Source organism: Carassius auratus, unplaced genomic scaffold (assembly GCF_003368295.1).
Source record: "Carassius auratus strain Wakin unplaced genomic scaffold, ASM336829v1 scaf_tig00214327, whole genome shotgun sequence".
NCBI lineage: Eukaryota > Metazoa > Chordata > Actinopteri > Cypriniformes > Cyprinidae > Carassius > Carassius auratus.
The window spans coordinates 559,504-579,593 of NW_020527617.1; positions in this window are offsets into that span (position 1 = coordinate 559,504).

Genomic DNA, 20,090 nt, shown 5'->3' on the forward strand with positions numbered 1-20,090 from the left:
ACTTAGGTGCCCTTGAGCAAGGCACTGAACCCAACTGCTCTACCAGATACAGTATTTTGCTCGTGCCCTTGCTGCCCTGGGCCCTTTAGAGGTCTTGGGCCCCTGGGCAATTGCCCAGTTGCCCGTATGGTTAATCCGGCCCTGGGCACATGCAATGAAATAAAACCTTTAAAATAGTGTGTGTACTTTATTCTGTTTGTCATACAGTGACCCAATGTATCTTGACACTGAAAGACATTGCGTGCAAAACAAACATCACAAGTGGCATTTTTTTTAAGTCAGCATGAATATAAATTCATCCTATAAATCCTTTCTTTCTTTCTTTCTTTTTTTAAGAAGTGTCTTATGCTTCCGTTATGATCTACAGAGCCCAAAACATAAACATGCAGGGGGAAAAAGGTAAATCGTTTACTAATTTGTTACCTCATTTTAAGTAAATCTTGTGACAAAGTGTCTCTGTCTATAACATACTGTAACATAACAGAAGCGTCAGGTTTATGAGAATGAGGACAGGAAGTAGAACAAACTATTATATTGTGTGCACGATTTATACTTAAAGAGGGAACAAATTATTATATCTAATGCATGATTTAATTTAAATGAAGGAATGAATTAGTAAATTGTGCACAAAATTTAAACCAAGGGTCATTAAATTAAATTAATTAAAGTCACGTTAATCATGTGCATGATTGACTTTTTTTTTTCTACATGTTATGTGCAGGGCTCCGTACTCTTCAGGGCTCACCAAGAATGCATTTATTTGATCAAAATACAATAAAAAACAATATTGTAAAATATTATTTACAATTTTATATAAATGCTTTGTTTTTTAATATATTTGAAAGTTTTCTTTGTCCATATTTCAATGCCCAGTGTCACATGATCCTTTAGAAATCATTATAATATGCTTATTTGCTGCTCAAGAAACAATTCTTATAATTATCCATGTTGAAAACAATTGTGCTGCTCAGTATTTTCTGGAAATTGTGATACATTTTTTTGTCAGGATTATTTGATGATTAGAAATAAATAAACAGATAAATAAAATAAAAATTTAAACAGGATTTATTTTAAATACAGATCTTTGAAAGGTCTTTACTGTAACTTCTGACCAATGTAACACATCCTTGCATAAAAGTGTTAAATTAAACCAAAACCAAAAATGCAAATGCAACTATTGCAAATATGGCTAGAAAACTGAAAAAAGCCCTGGCATCATTTGTTTGCAGATATCATTTGGTTTGACATTTTATACCTAATGCAATGAAATTACATTTCCAAGAGTTGCTGAATATTTTTAGAGACTGCTGAACAGTATGTCACATCCACTAAGTAAATATCCTCATTTTCTCTTGTCTCTAACAGCATTTGTCTTGTCATCTGGTCTGTCCTCCCTCTCTTTCCACTCTGCTGGCACCTGTCACTGTTTGGCATCTCTGTGTTGGATGCAATCAGATCTGGTGTCAGTCAGTGGCCCCTGTCTGGCCTTCAGCCCCAGTCTATCTGCCCTTCACTGTAGGAGGAAGCATTCTGTCTCACTGTCTCTCCTGCCTGCTGCCTTATCCTCTCATGCTCCCTCCTTCTTGCCACTCCAAACCCAGCCCTGGCAGGTGCCATATGGCGTCTTCTACCACCCCCCCCCCCCCCTCCGAGGTGCACCGAGACAAATTTCTCACCCCCTGAGCCACACTGTCTCACAAACCTCTGTTCTCTTTATCCTGCCATTCTCCCTTCCTCTGCACCTCTAGATCTTAGCATACTGCTATCTTCCCTCTAGGTTCACACAGGTGTTGTGTTAGTCCCTGTATGTATGTATGTATATATATATTGAATTTTCATCATCATTTCTCCAGTCTTCAGTGTCACATGATCATTCAGAAATCATTCGGATAACCAGATTGGATGTTCAAGAAACTATTATTATTAGATATAATTATTATTTTTCATGCTGCTCTTTTACATAAAATAAAAAGTGACTGGGGACAGATGCTGTCAAGCTCCAAATATCACAACAAAGCATTCTAGTAATCGTCTTTGAAAGTGATGCACTTGCTTGAATATGCAGTGTGAATTTCACCAAGATTTGACAACTATGGGGTGTGGAAGGAAGATGATGAGTTAATGATGACAGAATGGTAATTTTTGTCTGAACTGTTCATATACTTTGCAAATATCAGAAAGATTGTGTGCCTGAGATATAAATATGAGCATTTACTCCATTTCAAATAGAAAGCAATGTGCTTATTTTGTCAAATGAAAACAGCAACCATTGTGAAAACCACTGAAAGCAGTCTGCGCATGTTCTCCCTCAGAGATTCATCACTGCAAGGGTTCAGCCTGTCAGTCAGCCCTGAATGCTCGGGTCTATGCCACAAACACATCGCTATCATTAACGTCTCCGGGGTGTATTCCAATTTTTTCCGTGAAATATCTGCTTAGTTTTACTCTTACAAATACACACATATTCTCTGGCACACGGGCCACTATTTCATCTGAAGATTTATGAGTGTGTCGAATAGGAGTGTGGATCTCTGTCACAGTCCCACCGGTGGGCAGAAGTCAGCACAGGAGCCATAAACACCACTGGGGCAACCTGTAATGAAGGGTGAGACAGGGCCAGAGACCTCCCCAATCACTCACTCGCTCACTCACACAAACATATAAAGAGTAGAGCTCTGGCTCTATAAAAATATTATGACATCCGGTACTGGAGGCAGTTAAATGATGATCATTCAGTCATCTTGAATTTTTCCCATTGCAATTCATTTGGCTTCTTCACACACATAGACACACCTAGAAATACTCTCAAATTGACACACTAACAAGCTGTCCCATGACCGTTTCAGTAGCCTCACTTATCTGTATGTAACGGTAAAAGCCAGCAGCTCTGAAATGCATGTCATGTGTGCATGTGTGGAACTGTCACATATAATCAGAGCAGATCAGAGCTGTGCCTTAATCTGAAGGCTGGACAGCAGAACGCTTGAGAAGAAATGGCCTGATCAGAGTGATTTAGGGGACTCAAAGAATGACAGACTGAAGACCGCAGCAAATAAGCTTTGTCCCAACAGTGATTTTAAGCGTAAACTTCACAAAATCTATAAACTGGTTCTTCAAATCTGATTGGTTAATCACAATGTTGTTCCAGGGTCAATAAAGATGTTGTCCCAGGAACATGTCTTACTTGGTAAAATCAGGTTCTGCAATCCTAACAGGGGCAGAAGGGCAGTTTTAAGCATATTCCATAAATGAATTGTATACTGAAGCAAAGTATAAAAAAAACTAAATTAGAGATTTGAAAAAGAACTCCGATCAAAATTACAGAACACTATCTGGCACCTGGTGCTAATTTCCTTAATGACAAACCCTGTTTAACTGACAGCATTCCTCTAATTTTCACTAAGATTGCAAGGGGACAGGCCGACCTAAGGTGACTGAAACCCTGCAACAAGAGGTTTTCCAGATGAAGGACAAATGGATGACACTTTGAGTGATTGCAAGAGAAGCTGGTCATTCCAAATCAGTGATTTCTCAAAACTGCAGTCCCCCAAAAAGACTGGTCATTGAAGTAAGACAAATGCATGTGAAGACAAGATGCAGAAATTCACAATGGGGAATTGGTTCAACACTGCAACACTGTTTTATGCAGCAAGAGTTGGGACTCTTAGGCCCCGTCCACACGGAGACGCGTTTTGGTGTATACAAATACATTTTGTATCGTATACTGTAGGTGTTTCGTCCATACAGATCCGGCGTTTTAGGAGAGTGAAACCGCTATTTTTTTAAACCGAGTTCCAGAGTGGATAAATTTGAAAACGCCGCCTTTGCGGTGTGCCCCGAGTCAGACACCACTACGTCACGTAATTGCAACAAAAAACATGAACAGACACTGAACGATTTTATTTTTATTAAATAACATTAACACAGATTAATAAATGGGTTGTTCATTGTTTGTTTGTATACATCGCGCAAGGTTTATGCACATAGTCCAAGTCTTGTTCTCTGTTTTTAGTGTATCTCTGTGGCAGAATTAAAGCACCACATAGCCTGTACTAGTCGTTTTTGTGGTTTCATGTGGACGCAGATATTTCTTGAGACGAGGAAAAAAGATTGGATAGGGGAAGCTCTGGCTTCTTGTGGACGTAGCCTTATACAGATACATGGCAGGTGAATGCAAATGTTTATCAGAAACTAATTCAGCAACATATAGTTCCTTCCCTGCAAGCATCTCCCAATCAGCCTGAAATGTTCAAGCAAGAAATGTCCCCATCACACTGCAAAGCAGTTCTTTGAAGCTAAGAACACTGAAACCTGATCTAAACCTGAAAATCTCCGGAAAATTCTTGGCTACAATGTTATGGATAATAAACTCACCACAGTTACCGAACTATGGAGAAGACTGAAGAAGAGTAGATTAAGATCACAGATCTGCAGATGTGCTGAAGTCATTGAAAGCAAGATATTTGCTAAATCCAAATATTTTCTTCTTTCGTGATACAGTGGTTACTGTTCTCTACATCTGATCATTGTGTTTTCCACAAAATAAAGGATTTTTTTGAAATGCCTTGGATAATTTGTCAAACATGTTAGTAGGACAGTTGTTATTCCTTCAAATTTTTAGTTATGAAGATTAACCCTGGAGAACCCAAGAACCTTTTTCTTCTTTGGAAAATTATTAACTATGCATTAAGGTTATTTTATACTGGTGGTTATATTTTGTCTGACTTTTGCATTTAATTTGACAAATTATCCACAATTTACAAACTTCTACAGAAAAACAAAAATGGAAAAACTTACAATAAAGAAAAAAGACAATTGAAAAAATACAGTACCGTTCAAAATGTTGAAAGACATTTGCAATATTATGAAGTATTATTAAAATTTAAAATATTTGTTCATATATATTATGATATATTTTCAAATGTTTTTTATTATGGCAAACTGAATGTTCTTTTTTTACATTTTGAATGTTTACCATCACTTTACTGCCTCACTGGATAAAATTATTTATTTATTTTAATAAAATTCTTACTTACTTCTAAATTCTTACTGACCCCAAAAATGTGCAAACAAAGTGTACAAAACATTTTGACATTTTCTACATTACATTCTCAATATCAATTGTACAGTTGTAGCTACCAATCACAATATCAGCTGCCAATCAAACTTGATTAACATCTATAACATCTTTTCTTTTTTATATTCCATGTTCATCTACACAAAATCTGGTAATCTAGAGCTGTGTTTACCTTTTTTAATCCATAAAAATCTACATAAAATAAACGTTGAAATCCACGGTTAGCACTAATAAGCATTATTTCTTGTAAACATTACTGAAGATTGCATCTACAGTGTTGCATTTGTAGAACAAAGACACAGAGGAGCGGTTCAGTATATTAAGTCTAATGCACATGTGCACACACATATTTACACGCTTATTTACATTTTTCATATTCATTTATGTGATTGTGTTTACACTCCATCTAGCCTCTCTGAGACATTTTTTATTATGCCATATTTAAACATTCCCCATACTTTTGATGATACCAGAATAGCTGTAAATTCACAAGGCATCACCAAAACAGCCCCTCAAGTAATTAAAATTCCTAATTTCTCAGAAGAGAGATGAGGCCAGTACCAAAATCAAAGATTCCTTTCTTTCAGGTCTTTAATATGTTGTATGATCAACAAAGGGTGGTGGAGGAGCTCAGCCTCAGGCACCAAGCATGCCTTTACACACTTTCGCTGGATGACATATAACGCCAAGCCCTGTGTAAATTATGAATGAAGCAGTTACCAATTACCATCAACTCTTCTGTTTGATGCCATAGCATTTGATGAAAACACATCTAGGCAGGTTTGTTACCTACGAGTGTTGTCTAGATGGTGCGGCATTGTGTGTTCTTTTTTTTTTTGTTTGTTTTTTGGTGTATGGTGAGCTTTACCTCCAGACAGCTTAAACTTACCTTGCATTCGTGTCGTGGTACCTGAAGACTGAAATGAGAGCTCAGGGACCCCATCTGTTCCACTGTAATGACTGTGCTATTTGAAGGCAGGAAAGGTTCATCCGGAGCAGCTGGTATCTTTCCCCGTGACCTTTTAGCATTCCTTCCCTCGTCATCTGACAGATGTGTCAACTCGATTATTTCAAAAGAGCCCTGAATAAATAACCAATTGTGAGCACGGACTAATATGAAGCAATAGCGAAATGTGGCCGCCGCTTACTTTTACACAATAAAACACCTAAAAATGCACGCAAACGACCAGATGACTGTGTCAAAATGCTTCGGCAGACCACTACGAGAGTCGCAAAATGCACTTACCTTCGGTTCCTTGCCATGGTTTTTGACCAAATGGCATTTTTGGAATGGTTACTGGTGGGCCTCCTCTACAGGAGTGAAGGAGGACAATGGGGTGAATTGAACGCTATTGTGCACTGTTTGCCCTTGGAGACAAACTATTAGCCAGTATAAGGGGGCGGGCGAGTGAGAAGAGAGCCGGGGGTGGAGGGGTGGGGGGGGGGTGCTCAGGTGTTGCTCGGTGGCACTGAATGGATTCCCTCTCAGGCTGTAAGCACACTGCTGATGAGGGCTGCTGTCGAGGGCGGGGGCTAATTGACTCACTGAGTGATTGAAGGACTGTGAAGAGGCGACCGCAATCAGACCTGCTCTGATAGAGTTTGATGCCTCTCTAAATAGTTTTCAAATAGAGAAGCAGGTGCTGTTTTCAAGCAATCCAAATACTTGTGTGTGTGTGTGTGTGTGTGTGTGTGTGTGTGTGTGTGTGTGTGTGTGTGCCTTCATTCCCACACTGAAGGTGAAAGTGCTCACGTGGATCTAAGTCCTTGGATGCTTTGATGTTGATAGTGGTCCGAGGTGGGATAAGCCCATCCCATATATCATCCATCTGTCCTTTATTCCTGACTTTGATTCAATCTTGAGGTTTTAAAGCTGTGTAAACCCACATGTCTGCAGGACCTGCACCATGATAGGTGCTTTAACGCTGTTTTGTCAATCACAATTGCTTTGATGTATAGGAGTAAAGCTCCTCATCAATGCAGAGCACCTTCGGGGGTATTAGGGGCTCTGTCATGGCATGCGGCTTTACGGAGGCATGCACAGACAAATCCGGCTGTGATGAGAAGACTGGAATGTAATACGGTTATTCCCTGGAGACTGCACATGATGGAGCTGCACAAATAAAGCAGTTGTTTCCAGCTATAAAAGATAAACCAATCCTGCATTGTTTCTATTACCATTTCAACATTGAAATGATCTATATAACGTTTTTTCATTGATATTCACCCTGCTGTCTGTGTCTCTCAATAACATATGGATATAATGACACACAACACAACGACCTAGAAACTTGTTTTTCACTTCTGTGTCTAGTTTGGCCTTTAACAGCTTATTGTAGCTTGAGATAAAACAATACTTCCAGACATTATTTGTTTGATTAAATATGTGACACTTTACAATAAGGTTCCACTGGTTAATATTATTTTACATGATCAAACAATGACAAATCCTTCACTGAAGCATGTATTAATCTTTAAATTCATGTTAATTTAAACAATTTACATAATATACAATTTTATATATATATATATATATATATATATATATATATATATATATAATTACTGTTTTAAACATTTAATTTACAGTTTTTTTCTTCAATTCAATTCGCATATAGCACTTTTTATGATGTACATTCACAAGAGTTGTATTCAAGATACATATTCATTGTATTCATGATACATATTTTTTTTTTTTTCAGCTCTTAATTTCCCTGGGAATAAATCTCATGACATTTGCATTGTTGGCACAATGCCAAATAAAAAGAAAATTCCCATCCTTATGACATAAATGTGCCTGTATTTGATTAAACACCTTAACAAAAACACACAGTCAACCAGAACTTAATTTGCTTTGACACTGAATTACCCCAAATCATCAACACTAAACTCATTACTCTGAACTAAGTCATAATGCCTCGAGAGTTCAGCAGGTCTGAGGACCCAGGAGGAATGCAGTGATGTTGACCTGCTCTAACACGAGATCCACCCCTGAAGATCCAGAGAGCTCTGCCCAGCACTACGCCCTCTGCGCTTGTCAGCAGGGCTTCTGGTCCTCGTTTGTCATTTCTATTGATGCAGGGGAATGACAGATGGTGATTATGGGAGCCTGAGACAGATTGCCTTTATGAGAGTGGCTCACAAGCCAGCCATCTCTGCTGCCGTCTGTGCGAGGCATATGACTAGCAATCATACTGTGCATGCCCAGCACTAGGGCAAAGGCATGGTGTGACATTCTGTCATTAAGATCTACAGTCAGGCGCACACCACAACTCCTTTCCTTCTCTGCCTTTCTGCCAGCAGTAAAAGGGTCTGCTTGTACGTATTGGATGTTGATGAGTTACCTACAGTATTTCTTCTATTAAGGATTTGTCAGCAAGCACTTGTGCAATTGAATGTATTCACTGTAAATTGTTTTTATGATCATTCATCCACTGTGCCACAGTATATTCTTTTACTTTTCCTCTGCCAAAAATCGCATGAAAATGTGGGTCAGATTTTCACTCATGAAATTTATCCAGACATTGTCCAGCTGTGGGCTCTGTTAGCTAGCACTTAGCATCCTAAAAGCTATTTGTCAGACTGTATGTAATGCATATTAGATGGGCACCCAGCACATACATATTTCACAAACTTTAATCCATGAAAGATGAATTGAGTTTTACTGCAACAACAGGACCACTGGAGGTAAGATTCCTGGCTTCCAGATGGGTTAAGGAGTCCAAAAATGGGAATGAGATTTATAAAAATTGTGATAGATGCAATATTTTGTCATTCCCCCCTAAAATGTTTGCTGCATAGTTACAAAAACAAGCAATTTTCTTGCCATCTACTTCTGAATTATCATATTCAAACTGAAAATGTTTTAGAAAAGCCTTAAGCTCAAAGCATTTTCCAAACCATACAGAGAAATGGATTCACAAAGGATCATCCCTAATTATGGCCCCAATTCATCTTCTCTGATGAACCACAGTCACTGTGGTTTATTGATGAGAGAGCATATCAAAACACCCTGACAGTAAAAATGAGCTCAGTGTCACTCCAGTGTAATATACACTTGCAATTATAATGTAGTTCAATTCTAATTCCATAATAGTCTTATAGGCCAGGTTCAAATATTGATTTTTATGATTAATTGTGATCTCTGTTTTGAACAATTCCAATAGAGATGTTTAAAATCCAAAGACTGATCATTTAGCATTCACTATGTTTAAGCGGGCCGATTTAGAAATTAGATGGCAATATCACAAAGCGTTATGAAAAAATCTGAATCTGGTAAATCTGTATCTATTTTTAAGCACAGAACTTTACAATGAGGCAAAAACCCTGTCATGACCACAAAAAAAGAAACACAGTAATTTATGTTTATGATACAGCACACTGACCATAAGAACTTCTCACTGCCACCTCAATCTCATGCGCATTGTGATGTAAATGTGCTCATAAAACTGCTGAGGAAATGGGGAGCTAGTGGCTTAATTGGGTTTTATTGAGCCTTCTGGTTCATCTGAAGATGGGAGTTAAATTGTCTTGATACCTCAGACCTGCCATGTTCCCTCTGCCACCAGTCAATATAAACAATCCATCATTACCATTAATGTCCATTTAACCATATTTATTGTCTTCACACCTTTATCTTCACACTTGTAATATGGACATTCATCTGAACAGCACTGAGGATCATACGCAAGGAGAACACATTTTAAATACACACTAATAATTAGCAGAGGTGGGTAGTAACGAGTTACATTTACTTCGTTACATTTACTTGAGTAATTTTTCGGGGTAACGAATACTTTTCGGAGTATATTTAAAGATGGGTACTTTATACTCTTACTTGAGTACATTTTTTGGGAAAAATCTGTACTTTTACTTCGTTACTGTGGGCGACGCCCCTCTCGTTACTTTATCTTAATGCAATAAATGCTTCAGTTTATTCCAAACGCGCCGTCTACTTTTCTCTGGACAATGAGCGATGCCCATTCGCGAATGATTCATTCTTTTGAGTCAACTCTGTTCAAAGGCTTGATCAAACCAATTGGCAAACGAGTGAATTGGTTCATGAATCAGTTTGATTGAGTCGTTCAGTTCCATGCTGCACGCGCTGAGCTCTGAAGCGGTTCACTCAGAGTTGTAACGTTTAAGAATATTAGCAGCGTTGAAAACGGGGCTATGGAACTGCACTGAATTGAAAGCTAATCTGCAAAGGCTATTATTTGCTTGCGATGGAGATCCTTATTAGATGAACGCGTGTGCTGTCTACTGTTTAACAGGTAATAACTTGGGCTACATTCGATTACAGTACACGATACCACTGTGACATTAGTTTGTTGTACGTGTGTGGCTTATAACAGGTTGAATGCAGCTTCCAAAAGACAAAGAATAGCCGATTAAGATTTTATTAATTTTAATACAATCACACCAGTGCGAGTACGTTCAGCAAGTCATATCATCAGCTGCTAAATTCAGATCTGTGATCGCTTGCTGGCGCTGAGCCAGAGACAGACGCGTTTTTACAGCGCTGCGCATTAACCAATCACACACGGTTCTGTTGAGCTTTTGAATGCAATGGCCAATCAGAGGTGTTCCGATGAGTCATCGCTGAAATGCCGGTGCTTCCTTCACTCGCTCACTTACTGAATACCTCTTTCTGCCGAATTCTCTCGTCAGAAACAACAAAGTGCAGATGTGTGTACGAATCTATAATTAAGATATTGATTTCACAGTGTTAACAGTTTCAGTGATTTTAATGGTAGTTTCTGAGAGTGAATGAAATCTAGACTGTCAGTGAAAATTATGTTTAATAATGTAAATGTTATTTGCTCTCTTTCTGAACAATGAAAGATTAGTAGCAATATTTATATCACATTAACTTTCAATGTTAAATTCACATTTAAAATAAAGTCAGTCGTATTAAAAATATGTTATGGCATGACACCTATATTTGTTACTTAAATAAACAGACAGGGTTTTATAATAAATTACATAAATTGGATTAAAGGCTGATGAAATATATACATTTATACACACACACATACATTACATACATTTTTTGTCTATATATCTATATAAAAAAAGGCTCCGTATATATGACCCAAAGTAACTAGTAACTAACTACTTGAGTAGATTTTTTATCCGATACTCTTTTACTCTTACTCAAGTAACTATTCAAGACTAGTACTTTTACTTTTACTTGAGTAAATATTTCTAGAATTACTTTTACTTTTACTTGAGTAAAGTTTTTGGGTACTCTACCCACCTCTGATAATTAGTATGATTAGCATGAACTGACTTGCCATCCCATTTCTGGCATGTATCCGAGTGGAATAATGTAAGACGGGACTTGATGTCATGGTGATTTTAAGTATGATAGACCAACAAAAATAATAAGTTATCAAGCAGAATGTCCAAGCTGCTATTTTCCAAATAATGACTGTGATAAATACATTTATATGCCACAGATCAGAGAATATAGGCAGTGTTGGGGAAAGTTACTTTTAAAGTTACAATATTGTGTTACTCCCTAAAAAAAGTAACAAATGATGTTACTAAATTAATGCATAATGTTACTTTTGCATTATGTTCATGTTACTTTTTAAATATGAGCAGGGCTTAATTGTTTTTAATGTAAGAAGTTCTAGTTATAGCAAATGTAAAAGCCCTTTCACACCAAAAATTGTAATGAATAAACCTCAGGCTGAAGGAAAAGTTAATTCACGTCTTTACAGTACCACAGGGGAAGAAGGTTTAACACTCTTCTGCAATAAAAAACAATGAAGCACAATAAAAATAAAACACAAAATCATTTTGCTTATTAGTATGGTTGAACTGGATCATTTAAGATCAGCCAAACAGTCAAACCAAAAATTATTCAGACACCAGATAAAATTTTTGATATTTATTTACTAATGGGTGCAGGACACTACAGTTTATTTATGTAAGTGAGGATATCAAAATAAACTGTGACATATTATACCCAAAACTTCTTCATACAGTGGACTACCAGTAAAAATGATAAAACTTTTGGGATCAACAATTAATTAGACACTTTGACCTGACCGTGTTTTGCTTAAGTGTTATCTGACCAAGATTAATTTGTTCTGACACTCATAGTTTAACTAACAAAGTTCTTGTCATATTTTATTACCATTTTCTAAACTTTAGCGAATAAACTGTGATTAATGTCTGAATAAATTTGAGTTTGACTGTATGCTGATATGATATGATGATTTTTGAGTGAACTTTAAATACAGCATTTTTAAGCAGTCCTCTTTACATATTAGAATCCTATGCTGTTGAAAAGCAAAATACATTCTAATTTATAGAAAAAAAGAAAAGACAAACACAAATAAAGACAGACCTCAAAGTGACCATAATCTGTAATAGGAGGATCACTACTGCCATCTAATGTTGATCTAAAAATCAACTGAGCCTCACACTCTTTATCAACACAGTAATATTAAACTCATTTTATTTATCTGATGAAGTTATATTGTTGCTTTCACACTCAAATACAAATATTAAAATGCTTAGTGAACAAACCCTACTGCCAGGTTTTAACAAAGCATTCCCAAGAAATGCAAGCTATAATTAAACACTCATATGTTTGGCCATATTGTGTATCAAAATCATTTAAATAATCTCTTTTCTTTGGGGAAAATGCATGCAAATAGTACATGCATAATGTGGCAATACAGTAACTTTTGTTTCCAAAAACAGTATCACATTACCTTACATTCTGTCTTTATGTCTGTGTCTGATGCTTCTCTCAATCCAATTCACACAGGAGACTGCAAACATGAGAAATTGTGTATAATATACATAAGTCAGGAGAGCTATACATTTTCTGATAACTCTAAACTGTTTATTGTGTTAGTACAGGTATATGTCACGTATGACAGCACTAAATGACAAAATATCACACTCGGACTAGGCCCGTAAACATGCACAGCAAAAGACTGACATCACAACACGCACACACACACACACACACACACACACACTTTTTTTCCAGATGCAACCTTTTCTCTCCCCCAAGTGAGTGCACTATAATTTTCCGTCTGTCCTAAATGTGAAAGGATATTAATATGCGTTTACATCTGCCTTCTATTAATATTCATGCCTGAATCCACATCTCTACACAAAGCCAATTTTCTGGCCATCTGGGTTATGGCTGGTGGAGGTGACGGATCTGTTTTATTTGCAAGGCACCGATACATCATGAATTCCCCTCTTCGTCAAAGTGTTGTGGAGCACCTGACTAAAAAGTGGAGGATTTTAATTAGAAAATAAAAGACAGGTTTCATTGGGACCCCCATCTACCTCCAGTCTTTCTGTGGAGAACAGCAAAAAAATGCAAACATACCCCCAACATGAAGATATTGAAAATCACATCTGCTTTTAATGGTTTTATTGAAAGAATCTTCTGCTAAAGAGTTTTTGCTAAATATTTTTTATATACCACTTATCAAGCAGTAATGAAATGTAAGATAAAATGTAATAAGACATAATCCACTGAGAAGTTATGAAGAGTTATGAAGAATGGATATTAATTTTGAGATTACATTTAACATTTTATTAACTAATTAATAATTAACATTAAACGAGCATTAGATTATCTAAATGTAAAATCTTTGCATGAACAATACAATATCCAATATTAATAGTGATAAATTAAAACAAAATCAATAACATCACCTGATAAGCAATTTGGTGCTGATATATTCGTCATCCCTCCTAATATGAAAACATTTTGAAAGTTTTAACTATATGCATGGATTTAAACTGATGACTCAAATGTATCAAATACCAAAAAGAAGGTACATTTCCAATGTAGACAGCATTAGAAGTCACAAGTTTATCGGAAAACATTTAGTAAGGATGACGGTCAATCGAATCACTGTCATCCTGTTATTACATAAATTATAGGAATAGGCTGAGTCTGCATCTCAAGAGACCAAACCATGTCTATCAGGCATGGACACTTCTTAATGATTAATGCTGGAAGTTACTCCATGAACACCAACTTCATAACCATGGGGCTTAAAAGCCTCACAAAATCACCAATTTTACTGCAAAGCTGAGAATCAATTATGCTAACAGATTCTAACGAATGCACTTCAGGGAAACACTTGGCGATTTTATCCATTTGCATATTGAATGACATAAGGACAGTTTTTGCAATGCAAAAGATAAATACAGTGAAAATGATGTGTCTCAAGTTGACTTATAAAAAGACCTTCAATCTACTGCTCATGCCATTGCACCTCCCACCCACACACACACACACACACACACACACACATATACATTAAACCACACAGGACTGTGCAGTGTTTCTGGAGTCTGAAGTCATCCTCAATTAGCCGGTAAAGCCAGAATTCTGGAAGCACTCCAAAAGGACCTCTGTAGGGAAGTGGTAGATATTGTGTGTTTAGGAGGGTCAGTCTGTTACAGCTAAGAGGTTAATGTGCAGTTAAGATGTACTCAATTGTTTGCGTCGGTGTGATGGTCGCAGCCTTGCATTCTTACTGGCTCAGAGTTGCAGGTAAATATACAGGGTGGGAAATCTGCCTGAGCCCAATAAAGATTGTTATTAATATTCAGTGTTGGATAAATAAATTGTACATGCATGACACTTCTGTGGAGTGGGCTTAAAGGTACAATTAATTTTAAGGGTATGGAGAAGAACTACATGGCTAATTCTGATCTGTGCACTTGCTAATTTAACTGCACATTTATAATCTTAGAAGGCAATTTCTTATTCAAGCTTCTTATTCATAGCAGTAATATCACATCACACACATCACACAAGTGCCAATAACCAGGACGGGAAGCTAAGAGTACATGATACTATATAAAGAACTAGTATATCATCTGCATGTCATGATGCTATATTCAAATGACTTGGGCTGTTTTGGATGATTTTGTGAATTTTGTCAACTTTCCAAACTAAAATTCTAATATGACCACTTTTTTCCCAATTAGGAAATAACACAATGAACTACCCTCTCAATATTATGTTTATAAATATTGAGGCAAGCTGAAATTTAGTTTAAAAATCCATTATATGTATATATGGATATGCTGAGGAATATGTGTTTTATACTTATATATAGTATTTCTTTTGACAAAATGGGGTATTCTTCTCAAATCAATAAAGAGAAGTTTCTAGTTCCCCCTTTGGAAGGAATCCTAAAAGAATATGGTGATATGAAAAATATAAAATCTTTATTTGAACCTCTAACTTCATATTCTAATTTCATTCTTTAAAAAAGAGCTAACACTAGCTTGCTCTATTCTTTTTCTATTCTATCTGTTTTCTTTTTATTTATTATATTATTTAAAAGCCCTTGCTACGTGTACTGCATTTAAGCTAACTGAGGCTTGTTATAGCACTTGTGTATCATTGCACTTTTGTTGATTTTGATTGGGTCCATTGTCCTTATTTGTAAGTCTCTTTGAATAAAAGTGTCTGCTAAATGACTAAATGTAAATGCAAATGTATAAAAAGAAAGGAAAAATGTACTTTATATTTCAATGCTTAAGTTTGGTGTTCCCAACGAAACTCTGCATTCACTTGCAAAACTTCTGCATTCTCGCAAAAAAATTGGCGTTCGCAGGGAAAACCTATGTGAGCAAATGCTAAATAATATGAGATATGAGGAAAAACTATATTGTTTTGTTTTTGTGAGTGAACAAAACATCTCGGGGGAATGCAATCATTTTGTGAGAGAATGCAACATTTTTGTAAAGTAATAATATGGGATTGGAGGAAAAACTACTTTAATTTCAAAGTTTTTGCGAGTGAACATAAAATATCTTAGGGCAATGCAAGAGTTTACGAGAGTATGCAAATAAAAGTTTCTCAGAGGATCAAATATTTTGCAAGTGAACACAAAACTGTTGATAAGAAATGGGAGTGCAAAAGTTTGAGAGTGAGCGCAAAGTTTTTAGGATGACATGAACACGAAAAACTCAAAAAGCACTGAAATATAATTTGCCCCTTTTCATTATCATGCGGGAGCTCCATATTTAGTGTTGCCTACCTACACCATACATCTCGTCAATTTACCCAAAACATATGCTCAACCTGTGTTCACGGAACTGAATCATTTTTCCTGGGCAATAATGAGAAAAATGTCCAGTATGTGTTTTCATAGTCATGCCTTTTTCAAAAATGGGAAATAAAAATCTGTCAACTGTCAACTCCTATCCCCTAATGAGTTCATGCAAACCATTTACAATTCTAAGTTAGCCACACAACAGACTTTAAAGAGCCACACCACATTCAGAGATGTCAAAGAAAGTATTTTGGGATTGATATGCAATCGGAATATGAACCAGATTTAAATACACACAATGATGTAATTATTTCTCAGAGGGAACTGTCTGTATGTTAAGGAAACTATTGCATTATTCTAGATAAATTGACATCACACAGGTCAACAGCATCAGCATAAGGTGGGCCGTGCATTTTAAATGAGAGCTGAATGAAGTAGTAATCAGCAGATGGTTTTGCTCTAATTTCTTGTAGCTGCTGACAGACTCCACAGAGCACATAATGACAGAAGCAGGCACGCGTGCGGACACACTGCTGCCGGTGATTGGTGGGTTGCAGGGACTTTAGATATGACTCGACACCCTTAGAGAGCACAACAGCGATGAGGTCTCACCGGCTGCAGGCAACGGGAGCAATGCTCAGAGGCCCCGATACCTCTCTCGCTGGGCCCTAGACAGCTAAGGCTCCTGACATGTGTCATTCCCAATCTGTTCAGCGGGACAATACTTCTTTCTGACATGACCTGTCAGTGTGGCACAGCCAGCCACCAACACAAAGCTCAGAGAGCCGTGTTGATGCAACCCACTTCCCGCTAATTGGTGTTTTTGTAATAACACCATCTGTTCCTTAAGAAAGTCAGACTCTGTCTCTAAGAGGACACAATCTTCCAGAACAAATGAATACACCAACAAACAATGCAGTATTTTTGGGCTGAGGGCAACTTCCACAAGGTGAAGACTGAAGATCTAAGGGGAAAGAAGAAGAAGAAGAAAGCTCTGCTCTAAACATCTGTTCGTTCCTCACTTCATATAAATCCATCATAGGCAGAAGTACACACTTTAAATCCACCAAAACTTATTGCAATCTAATCCCATTTTATTTATTTCTTGCACTCATACTGAAATAATAATTTAGAGAAAGACACACGCATCAAATGAGACCTAATCTGTAACCTACATATCTTACAGAAAAGACAACTTTAAGGAGAAAAGGTTTATCCGAACAAAAATTGTCAGTGAGAAAGATATGAAAGATTTTGGCTGCCATCTAGTGGAAAATAAATGTTACTGATCTCCACCGCATAGATCAAAACTACCATTAATTTTTATTATGCTATACAACGTCGTGTATAGCATAAGTGGTTTGCCATTTGCATTGTTTATTAAAATTTAATATATGCGCTAGATACTGTGACTTAAATGCTGTCGTTATGATTAAACTAAGGTTGGACTACAATAAATGTGTTTACATGAGCATTTACCCTTTCTAAAATTTAGCAGAATGTGTAAACAGCCATTGATAAAAAAAAAGAACAATAAGAAACCATTTTAAGGCTTTATATTAAGACTTCTTAACTCAATGCACATGCACACAGTTAAAAGCTATGTGTTTTACACAGGCAATTTGTTGCAGTGGGATCAATTCCATGGATGATTAAGCATGATAATGAAGGTTTTTGGACATTCTCCACAGACACAGCAGCTGGTGACATTCGTGAGCGCATCACAATGAATTCCCATTACTTTCAATGATCATGAAGTCTGCTTTTGGCCATTTTACAAACCCAATAAAATTGCTAAAGTATGCCATATGTGTATGTTAAGTGGGGAATTAAAATCAAATTGCTTTATTAAAAAGGAATGCAAATCCATCAGATGATTTTGTGCTTTTATATTCAATTTCAGTTTATTTGCCAGACTCATGTCCAAAAGCCACTCAAGACAGGACAGATAAAAAACAAACAAATAACAAACAGTAAAAAAAAAAAAAAAAAAAAGCAAATAGAATAATTAAAATACATTCAGACATTTCAGCCAATGCACTCTCAGTCTGGATGTGTACCTGTAGCAACTCACTAAGGGATTTGAGAGTGCCACCATGATACTGTTAGAAGACTCATCCAGACGTTGCATAAATTTAAACATCAAATTTCTTAAAAGTGCTTTCAGTGTGGTTACTCCTACAAACATCTGACTAGCACTCCCTCCTCTGGGAACCTTGAGTAAAATTCTCATTGCATCATTGTAGGCAACTTGGAACTTCTGCATGCTAGATTTTTTATAAGAAGACATGGGCTGTATAGAGTGGTGTACAGTAAGCTTTGAACAGAGCCACTTTAACTTGAGTAGAACAGTAACTAAACTTACGTGCTATGGTGTTTGCCTGTGCATATAACTTATAACTACCCCCCCCCCCCCCCCCATTTGATATGCATCTGCTGGTGGGCATACCAATAGGCAAGAACCCTCACAATATACCCAGGGACTCCCCTTTGCTTTAGCTTAATAAAAAGCTGTTTGTGATTCACTCGATCGAATGCTTTGGAGGCATCAATAAAACACATGAGAATAGTGGAATTTTTAGACTTATACAAATTCACTTTTTCCTTAAGAGCATAAATACACATGTCTGTGCCATGGTTTGGCTTAAATCCAAACTGATTATCCAGGGAAGAGATATACCCACTCCCTCTATCAAGGAGGATTCTTTCCATTACCTTGGATAAAATACCGGCCAATGCTATAGGTCTATAATTATCCAGGCAGCCAACTTTTCCAGCTTTGTCCTTAATAACTGGGACAAGCAGAATAGATAACATTGAATCTGGAAGTATGGATCAACAAACCATTTAAGTTGATTGCTAAGAGGGAAGCACGCCTAAGACTGGCATTTTTCAGATGCTCTGCACTTATTGAATCCATACCACATGCTTTATTGTTAGGTAATTTCCATATGGCACCAAATACCTCATGTGTCAGAATACTTATTGATTCATTACTGATAGCAGAGTCATCCACGTGTGGATCATGTTTTAAACAATTAAAGAGGGAGCTATAGTGCTGTCTCCATATTTCAACAACATTATCTTCTCCGGAGACTCCTTCAACAGTACACGGAAGGGAAGATTTACAGTTATTGAGGGACCTCACCTCCTTCCAAAAGTCAGTAATATTGTTGCTCAACGTTTTGCTGGCCATAGAGTCAGCCCTCATGGCTTGCTCATTTCTAGATATAAAACGAACAGCATACTCATATCTGGCATTGGCAAGCTTTTTATTCTCAAGCTCAGGGCCCTGCGTAGGTCTCCCAGCCAGGGCCCAAAGCTTGTAAGCTTCCCGAGCTTCAGTGTGATATGGTGCTACATGCTCATTCCATCCTGGTCTAATATTATAGGCCCTGTTTCTCCTGTGTTTTTGAAGAGGTTTACCAAACTCCAACAGAGCAGCCACAACATCATCATACATGACACATAGATTACTCTTGTGCTCCTCAATCTGACAGTTGACATCCTTACACATAATAGCTTCTCTGGGCAGATAAACATTACTTAGATAATGGTCTGTATTAGTATAATAAGCCAAAAGATCCTCTTCAGAAAGAGTTGACCAGTCTAATTTAGTACTTACATTACAACTGATAGCATTGTTGTTGCTGACTGTAGATGGTAATTCTTCAATGTTAATTGTGAGGGCCAAAGGTATATGATCTGTTATTGTGACCCCATACTTAGTATCCATATTCTCTATGCTGTTGACATCATGATCAAATTAATTTAGAGAGGGCAATGCATTAAAGATATAAGCAAGCCAGGAGAAGAGAAATGCCAGTGGGTAGGTTTTAGTCATGTTTTTCATATGGACTTTCACAATTCTAAAACCTGAAAGAATGAGAATTGTGGGATGGGATGTAGGCTATGCCTTATGAATTAACATTAAAATATTGTGTAATGAA